The sequence below is a fragment of the Oncorhynchus keta genome, unplaced genomic scaffold (assembly GCF_023373465.1).
Source record: "Oncorhynchus keta strain PuntledgeMale-10-30-2019 unplaced genomic scaffold, Oket_V2 Un_contig_61_pilon_pilon, whole genome shotgun sequence".
NCBI lineage: Eukaryota > Metazoa > Chordata > Actinopteri > Salmoniformes > Salmonidae > Oncorhynchus > Oncorhynchus keta.
Genome location: NW_026288731.1, coordinates 242,501 through 250,247, shown reverse-complemented (window position 1 = coordinate 250,247; position 7,747 = coordinate 242,501).

Here is a 7,747-nt window from a genome sequence, read left to right as displayed (position 1 = left end):
GATACAGAATGATACGTCTATAGGAAGGATCAGGGTGAAGGTTTTATCGTTATAGTGTCTTTTGTTGTGTGTTTTGACTGGGTCCTAGAGTGTAGTATCGTTATAGTGTCTGTGTTTTGACTGGGTCCAGAGCATAGTATCGTTATAGTGTCTTTTGTTGTGTGTTTTGACTGGGTCCAGAGCGTAGTATCGTTATAGTGTCTGTGTTTTGACTGGGTCCAGAGCATAGTATCGTTATAGTGTCTTTTGTTGTGTGTTTTGACTGGGTCCAGAGCGTAGTATCGTTATAGTGTCTGTGTTTTGACTGGGTCCAGAGCATAGTATCGTTATAGTGTCTTTTGTTGTGTGTTTTGACTGGGTCCAGAGCGTAGTATCGTTATAGTGTCTGTGTTTTGACTGGGTCCAGAGCGTAGTATCGTTATAGTGTCTTTTGTTGTGTGTTTTGACTGGGTCCAGAGCGTAGTATCGTTATAGTGTCTTTTGTTGTGTGTTTTGACTGGGTCCAGAGCGTAGTATCGTTATAGTGTCTGTGTTTTGACTGGGTCCAGAGCGTAGTATCGTTATAGTGTCTTTTGTTGTGTGTTTTGACTGGGTCCAGAGCGTAGTATCGTTATAGTGTCTTTTGTTGTGTGTTTTGACTGGGTCCAGAGCGTAGTATCGTTATTAGTGTCTTTTGTTGTGTGTTTTGACTGGGTCCAGAGCGTAGTATCGTTATAGTGTCTTTTGTTGTGTGTTTTGACTGGGTCCAGAGCGTAGTATCGTTATAGTGTCTTTTGTTGTGTGTTTTGACTGGGTCCAGAGCGTAGTATCGTTATTAGTGTCTTTTGTTCTGTGTTTTGACTGGGTCCAGAGCGTAGTATCGTTATTAGTGCCTTTTGTTCTGTGTTTTGACTGGGTCCAGAGCGTAGTATCGTTATTAGTGCCTTTTGTTCTGTGTTTTGACTGGGTCCAGAGCGTAGTATCGTCTGAAGGCTGCAACAGAATAAGAGAGTCTTTTTGTTTTGTTTCATAATGTTTTAAAAGACGATTTCAACATGGAGGAGGAACTGTTTTAGTCACTGGGGCTCTAAAGGAAAACACACACACACACACACACACACACACACACACACACACACACACACACACACACACACACACACACACACACACACACACACACACACACACACACACACACACAGACAGACACACACACGCACGCACGCACGCACACACAGACACACACACACACACACAAAAACACACACACAAAAAAAAAACACACTCACGCACACACACACACACACACACACACACACACACACACACACACACACACACACACACACACACACACACACACACACACACACACACACACGCAGTTCTAATATCAATAGATGGCTGTATTAAGGTGTAGAGACAGACTGTTACCTTCCAATAGATGGCTGTATTAAGGTGTAGAGACAGACTGTTACCTTCCATGGCCAATAGATGGCTGTATTAAGGTATAGAGACAGACTGTTACCTTCCAATAGATGGCTGTATTAAGGTGTAGAGACAGACTGGTACCTTCCAATAGATGGCTGTATTAAGGTGTAGAGACAGACTGTTACCTTCCAATAGATGGCTGTATTAAGGTGTAGAGACAGACTGTTACCTTCCAATAGATGGCTGTATTAAGGTGTAGAGACAGACTGTTACCTTCCAATAGAGGGCTGTATTAAGGTGTAGAGACAGACTGTAACCTTCCAATAGATGGCTGTATTAAGGTGTAGAGACAGACTGTTACCTTCCAATAGATGGCTGTATTAAGGTATAGAGACAGACTGTTACCTTCCAATAGATGACTGTATTAAGGTATAGAGACAGACTGTTACCTTCCATGGCCAATAGAGGGCTGTATTAAGGTATAGAGACAGACTGTTACCTTCCAATAGATGGCTGTATTAAGGTGTAGAGACAGACTGTTACCTTCCATTAGATGGCTGTATTAAGGTGTAGAGACAGACTGTTACCTTCCATGGCCAATAGATGGCTGTATTAAGGTGTAGAGACAGACTGTTACCTTCCAATAGAGGGCTGTATTAAGGTATAGAGACAGGCTGTTACCTTCCATGGCCAATAGATGGCTGTATTAACTGTGTCTGTTTACATTTACAATGTTTACAAGCATAGGAGAAAAACAAACTTATATTTTGGATTCTCATGGAGTGTGACAGTTTGACCTAAGCTCATATTAGTTGTATTCCTCAAGAATCAATGTATATATATATATATATATATATATATAAGTCCAAAAATGTATGTAGCAACTACAGATAGCCTCTTTAAGTCTATCAGAACTACAGATAGCCTCTTTAAGTCTATCAGAACTACAGATAGCCTCTTTCTGGGGTCCTATGTGGCTCAGTTGGTAGAGCATGGCGCTTGTAACGCCAGGGTAGTGGGTTCGATTCCCGGGACCACCCATACGTAGAATGTATGCACACATGACTGTAAGTCGCTTTGGATAAAAGCGTCAGCTAAATGGCATATATTACTATTACTATATTACTCTTTAAGTCTATCAGAACTACAGATAGCCTCTTTAAGTCTATCAGAACTACAGATAGCCTCTTTAAGTCTATCAGAACTACAGATAGCCTCTTTAAGTCTATCAGAACTACAGATAGCCTCTTTAAGTCTATCAGAACTACAGATAGCTTCTTTAAGTCTATCAGAACTACAGATAGCCTCTTTAAGTCTATCAGAACTACAGATAGCCTCTTTAAGTCTATCATAACTACAGATAGCCTCTTTAAGTCTATCAGAACTACAGATAGCCTCTTTAAGTCTATCAGAACTACAGATAGCCTCTTTAAGTCTATCAGAACTACAGATAGCCTCTTTAAGTCTATCAGAACTACAGATAGCCTCTTTAAGTCTATCAGAACTACAGATAGCCTCTTTAAGTCTATCAGAACTACAGATAGCCTCTTTAAGTCTATCAGAACTACAGATAGCCTCTTTAAGTCTATCAGAAGTCTACAATGTTTGATAATGTGTCCGTTAGGCCTATGGATATATTTATTGGTATCAACATGAATTAGAGATAGCCCCCACTTTAAGTCCATCAGAACTCAGATAGCCTCTTTAATTCCATCAGAACTACAGGTCCATAGGGGTCATAGGGGTCCATCCATAGGGGGGTCCATAGGGGTCCATAGGGGTCATAGGGGTCCATAGGGGTCCCATAGGGGTCCATAGGGGTCCATAGGGGTCCATAGGGGTCCATAGGGGTCCATAGGGGTCCATAGGGGTCCATAGGGGCCCATAGGGGTCCATAGGGGTCCATAGGGAGGACCATAGGGGTCCATAGGGGTCCATAGGGGGGTCCATAGGGGTCCATAGGGGTCCATAGGGGGGTCCATAGGGGTCCATAGGGGTCCATAGGGGAGGGGTCCATAGGGATAGGGGTCCACCATAGGGGTCCATAGGGATAGGGGGACCATAGGGGTCCATAGGGGTCCAGGGAGGACCATAGGGGTCCATAGGGGTCCATAGGGGGGAGGTCCATAGGGGTCCATAGGGGTCCATAGGGGGGTCCATAGGGGTCCATAGGGGTCCATAGGGAGGACCATAGGGGTCCATAGGGGTCCATAGGGGTCCATAGGGGTCCATAGGACCATAGGGGTCCATAGGGGTCCATAGGGGTCCATAGGGGGGTCCATAGGGGTCCATAGGGGTCCAGGGGAGCACCATAGGGGTCCATAGGGGTCCATAGGGGTCCATAGGGAGGACCATAGGGGTCCATAGGGGGTCCATAGGGGTCCATAGGGGGGACCATAGGGGTCCATAGGGGTCCATAGGGGTCCATAGGGGTCCATAGGGGTCCATAGGGAGGACCATAGGGGTCCATAGGGAGGTCCATAGGGGTCCATAGGGGTCCATAGGGGTCCATAGGACCATAGGGGTCCATAGGGGTCCATAGGGGTCCATAGGGAGGTCCATAGGGGTCCATAGGGGTCCATAGGGGTCCATAGGGAGGACCATAGGGGTCCATAGGGGTCCATAGGGGTCCATAGGGGTCCATAGGGGTCCATAGGGTCCATAGGGGTCCATAGGGGTCCATAGGGGTCCATAGGGGTCCATAGGGGTCCATAGGGGTCCATAGGGGGTCCATAGGGGTCCATAGGGGTCCATATGGGTCCATAGGGGGTCCATAGTCCATAGGGGTCCATAGGGGTCCAGGGGTCCATAGGGGGACCATAGGGGGGTCCATCCATAGGGATAGGGGTCCATAGGGGGGTCCATAGGGAGGACCATAGGGGTCCATAGGGAGGCCCATAGGGGTCCATAGGGGTCCATAGGGGTCCATAGGGAGGACCATAGGGGTCCATAGGGGTCCATAGGGGTCCATAGGGAGGCCCATAGGGGTCCATAGGGGTCCATAGGGAGGACCATAGGGGTCCATGGGGGTCCATAGGGGTCCATAGGGGTCCATAGGGAGGCCCATAGGGGTCCATAGGGGTCCATAGGGAGGACCATAGGGGTCCATAGGGCTCTGGTCAATAGTAGTGCGCTACATGGTGAAAAGGGTGCCATTTGGGACAGAACCACACTGTGTTCTGAGGTCACAGAGCTCTCGGTGCTCTCCTAGTCTGACTGTGAGGGGAATTCCCCCCCATCTAACTCAGATTCCTAGCAAATCTTTCATGTTCATTGTTCCTATCAAGTGAGTGTAAAGTGCTGGACCCCTCCCCAAACCCCGACCAACGGTCTCAGGTGTGTTCTGACTCATCATCCTTTATAAACCGGGTCATGGTTGGTGTTGTAGGGTCTTGTATGAATAACGGTGTTATAGTTGTTGGTCTTGCTGGTAATTCCAGTTGTCTCTGAGTATTTCCCCTGGGTACTGTATTTGTCATACACAGAGGACTGGGGAATTGACTTCTAATCAAATTATTATTATTTTTTTTACATATTTCCATTTTGTCATGTTATAAACAGGGAAATTGTGTCGTGGATAACAATACTTTAATCTCTGAGTTAAATGTCTTTCTCTGGCTGTGTGTTCCTACTGGCAGTCCACATGAATCACATCTCTGGAAAAGGACCAATCAAATGAAGAGGACAGGTTGTGATCTATCCTGCTTTACAGTGTCTTCAGGAAGTCTTCACACCCCTTGACTTGGAACACATTTTGTTGTATTACAGCCTGAATTGGATTCAATTGAGATTTGTTTGTGGGGGGGTCACTGGCCTACACACAATACCCAATAATGACATCACAATACCCCATAATGACATCACAATACCCCATAATGACATCACAATACCCCATAATGACATCACAATACCCTATAATGACATCACAATACCCCATAATGTCAAAGAGGAATTATGTTAATTTACATTTTTTTTTACAAATGAAAAGCTGAAATGTCTTGAGTCAATAAGTGTTAAACCCGTCTGTTATGGCCTGCCTAAATACACTATATATACAAAAGTATTCAAAAGTACACTATATATACAAAAGTATTTTATTTTATTTATTTGACCTTTATTTAACCAGGAAAGTCAGTTAAGAACAAATTCTTATTTTCAATGACGGCCTAGGAACAGCAGGTTAACTGCCTGTTCAGGGGCAGAACGACAGATTTGTACCTTGTCAGCTCGGGGGTTTGAACTTGCAACCTTCCGGTTACTAGTCCAACGCTCTAACCACTAGGCTACCCTGCCGCCCCAAAAGTACACTATATATACAAAAGTATTCAAAAGTACACTATATATACAAAAGTACCCCTTCAAATGAATGGGTTTGGATTTTGCTATTTCAGCCACAACCATAGCTGACAGGTGTATAAAATCGAGCACACATCCATGCAATCTCCATAGACAAACATTGACAGTAGAATGGCCCGTACTGAAGAGCTCAGTGACTTTCAACGTGGCACCGTCATAGGATGCCACCTTTCCAACAAGTCAGTTTGTCAAAGTTCTGCCCTGCTGAGAGCTGCCCCCCAGGTCAACTGTAAGTGCTGTTATTGTGAAGTGGCTCAGTTGCCAAGTGGTAGGCCACAAAAGCTCACAGAATGGGACCACTGAGTGCTGAAGCACTTAACTACTGAGTTCCAAACTGCCTCTGGAAGCAACGTCAGCACAAGACCTGTTCGTCGTGAGCTTCATGAAATGGGTTTCCATGGCCGAGCAGCCGCACACAAGTCTAAGATCACCATGTGCAACGCCAAGCGTTGGGTGGAGTGGTGTAAAGCTCACCGCCATTGGACTCTGGAGCAGTGGAAACACGTTCTCTGGAGTGATGAATCACGCTTCACCATCTGGTAGTCTGATGAATGAATCTGGGTTTGGTGGATGTCAGGAGAACCCTACCTACCCCAATGCATAGTGCCAACTGTAAAGTTTGGTGGAGGAGGAATAATGGTCTGGAGCTGGTTTTCATGGCTCGGTCTAGGCCCCTTAGTTCCAGTGAAGGGAAATCTTAACACTTCAGCATACAATTACATTCTAGACGATTCTGTGCTTCCAACTTTGTGGCAACAGTTTGGGGAAGGCCCTTTCTTGTTTCAATGCCCCCATGCACAAAGCGAGGTCCATACAGAAACGGTTTGTTGAGATCAGTGTGGAAGAACTTGACTGGCCTGCACAGAGCCCTGACCTCAACCCTATCAAACACCTTTGGGATTAGTTGTAACGCAGACTGCGAGCCAGGCCTAATCGCCCAACATCAGTGCCCGACCTCACTAATGTTCTTGTGGCTGAATGGAAGCAAGTCCCTGCAGCAATGTTCCAACATCTAGTGGAAAGCTTTCCTAGAAGAGTGGAGGCTGTTATAGCAGCAATGTTCCAACATCTAGTGGAAAGCCTTCCCAGAAGAGTGGAGGCTGTTATAGCAGCAATGTTCCAACATCTAGTGGAAAACCTTCCCAGGTGAGTGGAGGCTGTTATAGCAGCAATGTTCCAACATCTAGTGGAAAGCCTTCCCAGAAGAGTGGAGGCTGTTATAGCAGCAATGTACCAACATCTAGTGGAAAGCCTTCCCAGAAGAGTGGAGGCTGTTATAGCAGCAATGTACCAACATCTAGTGGAAAACCTTCCCAGATGAGTGGAGGCTGTTATAGCAGCAATGTTCCAACATCTAGTGGAAAACCTTCCCATAAGAGTGGAGGCTGTTATAGCAGCAATGTTCCAACATCTAGTGGAAAGCCTTCCCAGAAGAGTGGAGGCTGTTATAGCAGCAATGTTCCAACATCTAGTAGAAAGCCTTCCCAGAAGAGTGGAGGCTGTTATAGCAGCAATGTACCAACATCTAGTGGAAAGCCTTCCCAGAAGAGTGGAGGCTGTTATAGCAGCAATGTTCCATCATCTAGTGGAAAGCCTTCCCAGAAGAGTGGAGGCTATTATAGCAGCAATGTTCCAACATCTAGTGGAAAGCCTTCCCAGAAGAGTGGAGGCTGTTATAGCAGCAAAGGGGGGGACCAACTCCATATTAATGCCTTCCCAGAAGAGTGGAGGCTGTTATAGCAGCAAAGGGGGGACCAACTCCATATTAATGACTTCCCAGAAGAGTGGAGGCTGTTATTGCAGCAAAGGGGGGGACCAACTCCATATTAATGACTTCCCAGAAGAGTGGAGGCTGTTATAGCAGCAAAGGGGGGACCAACTCCATATTAATGACTTTCCAGAAGAGTGGAGGCTGTTATAGCAGCAAAGGGGGACCAACTCCATATTAATGACTTCCCAGAAGAGTGGAGGCTGTTAT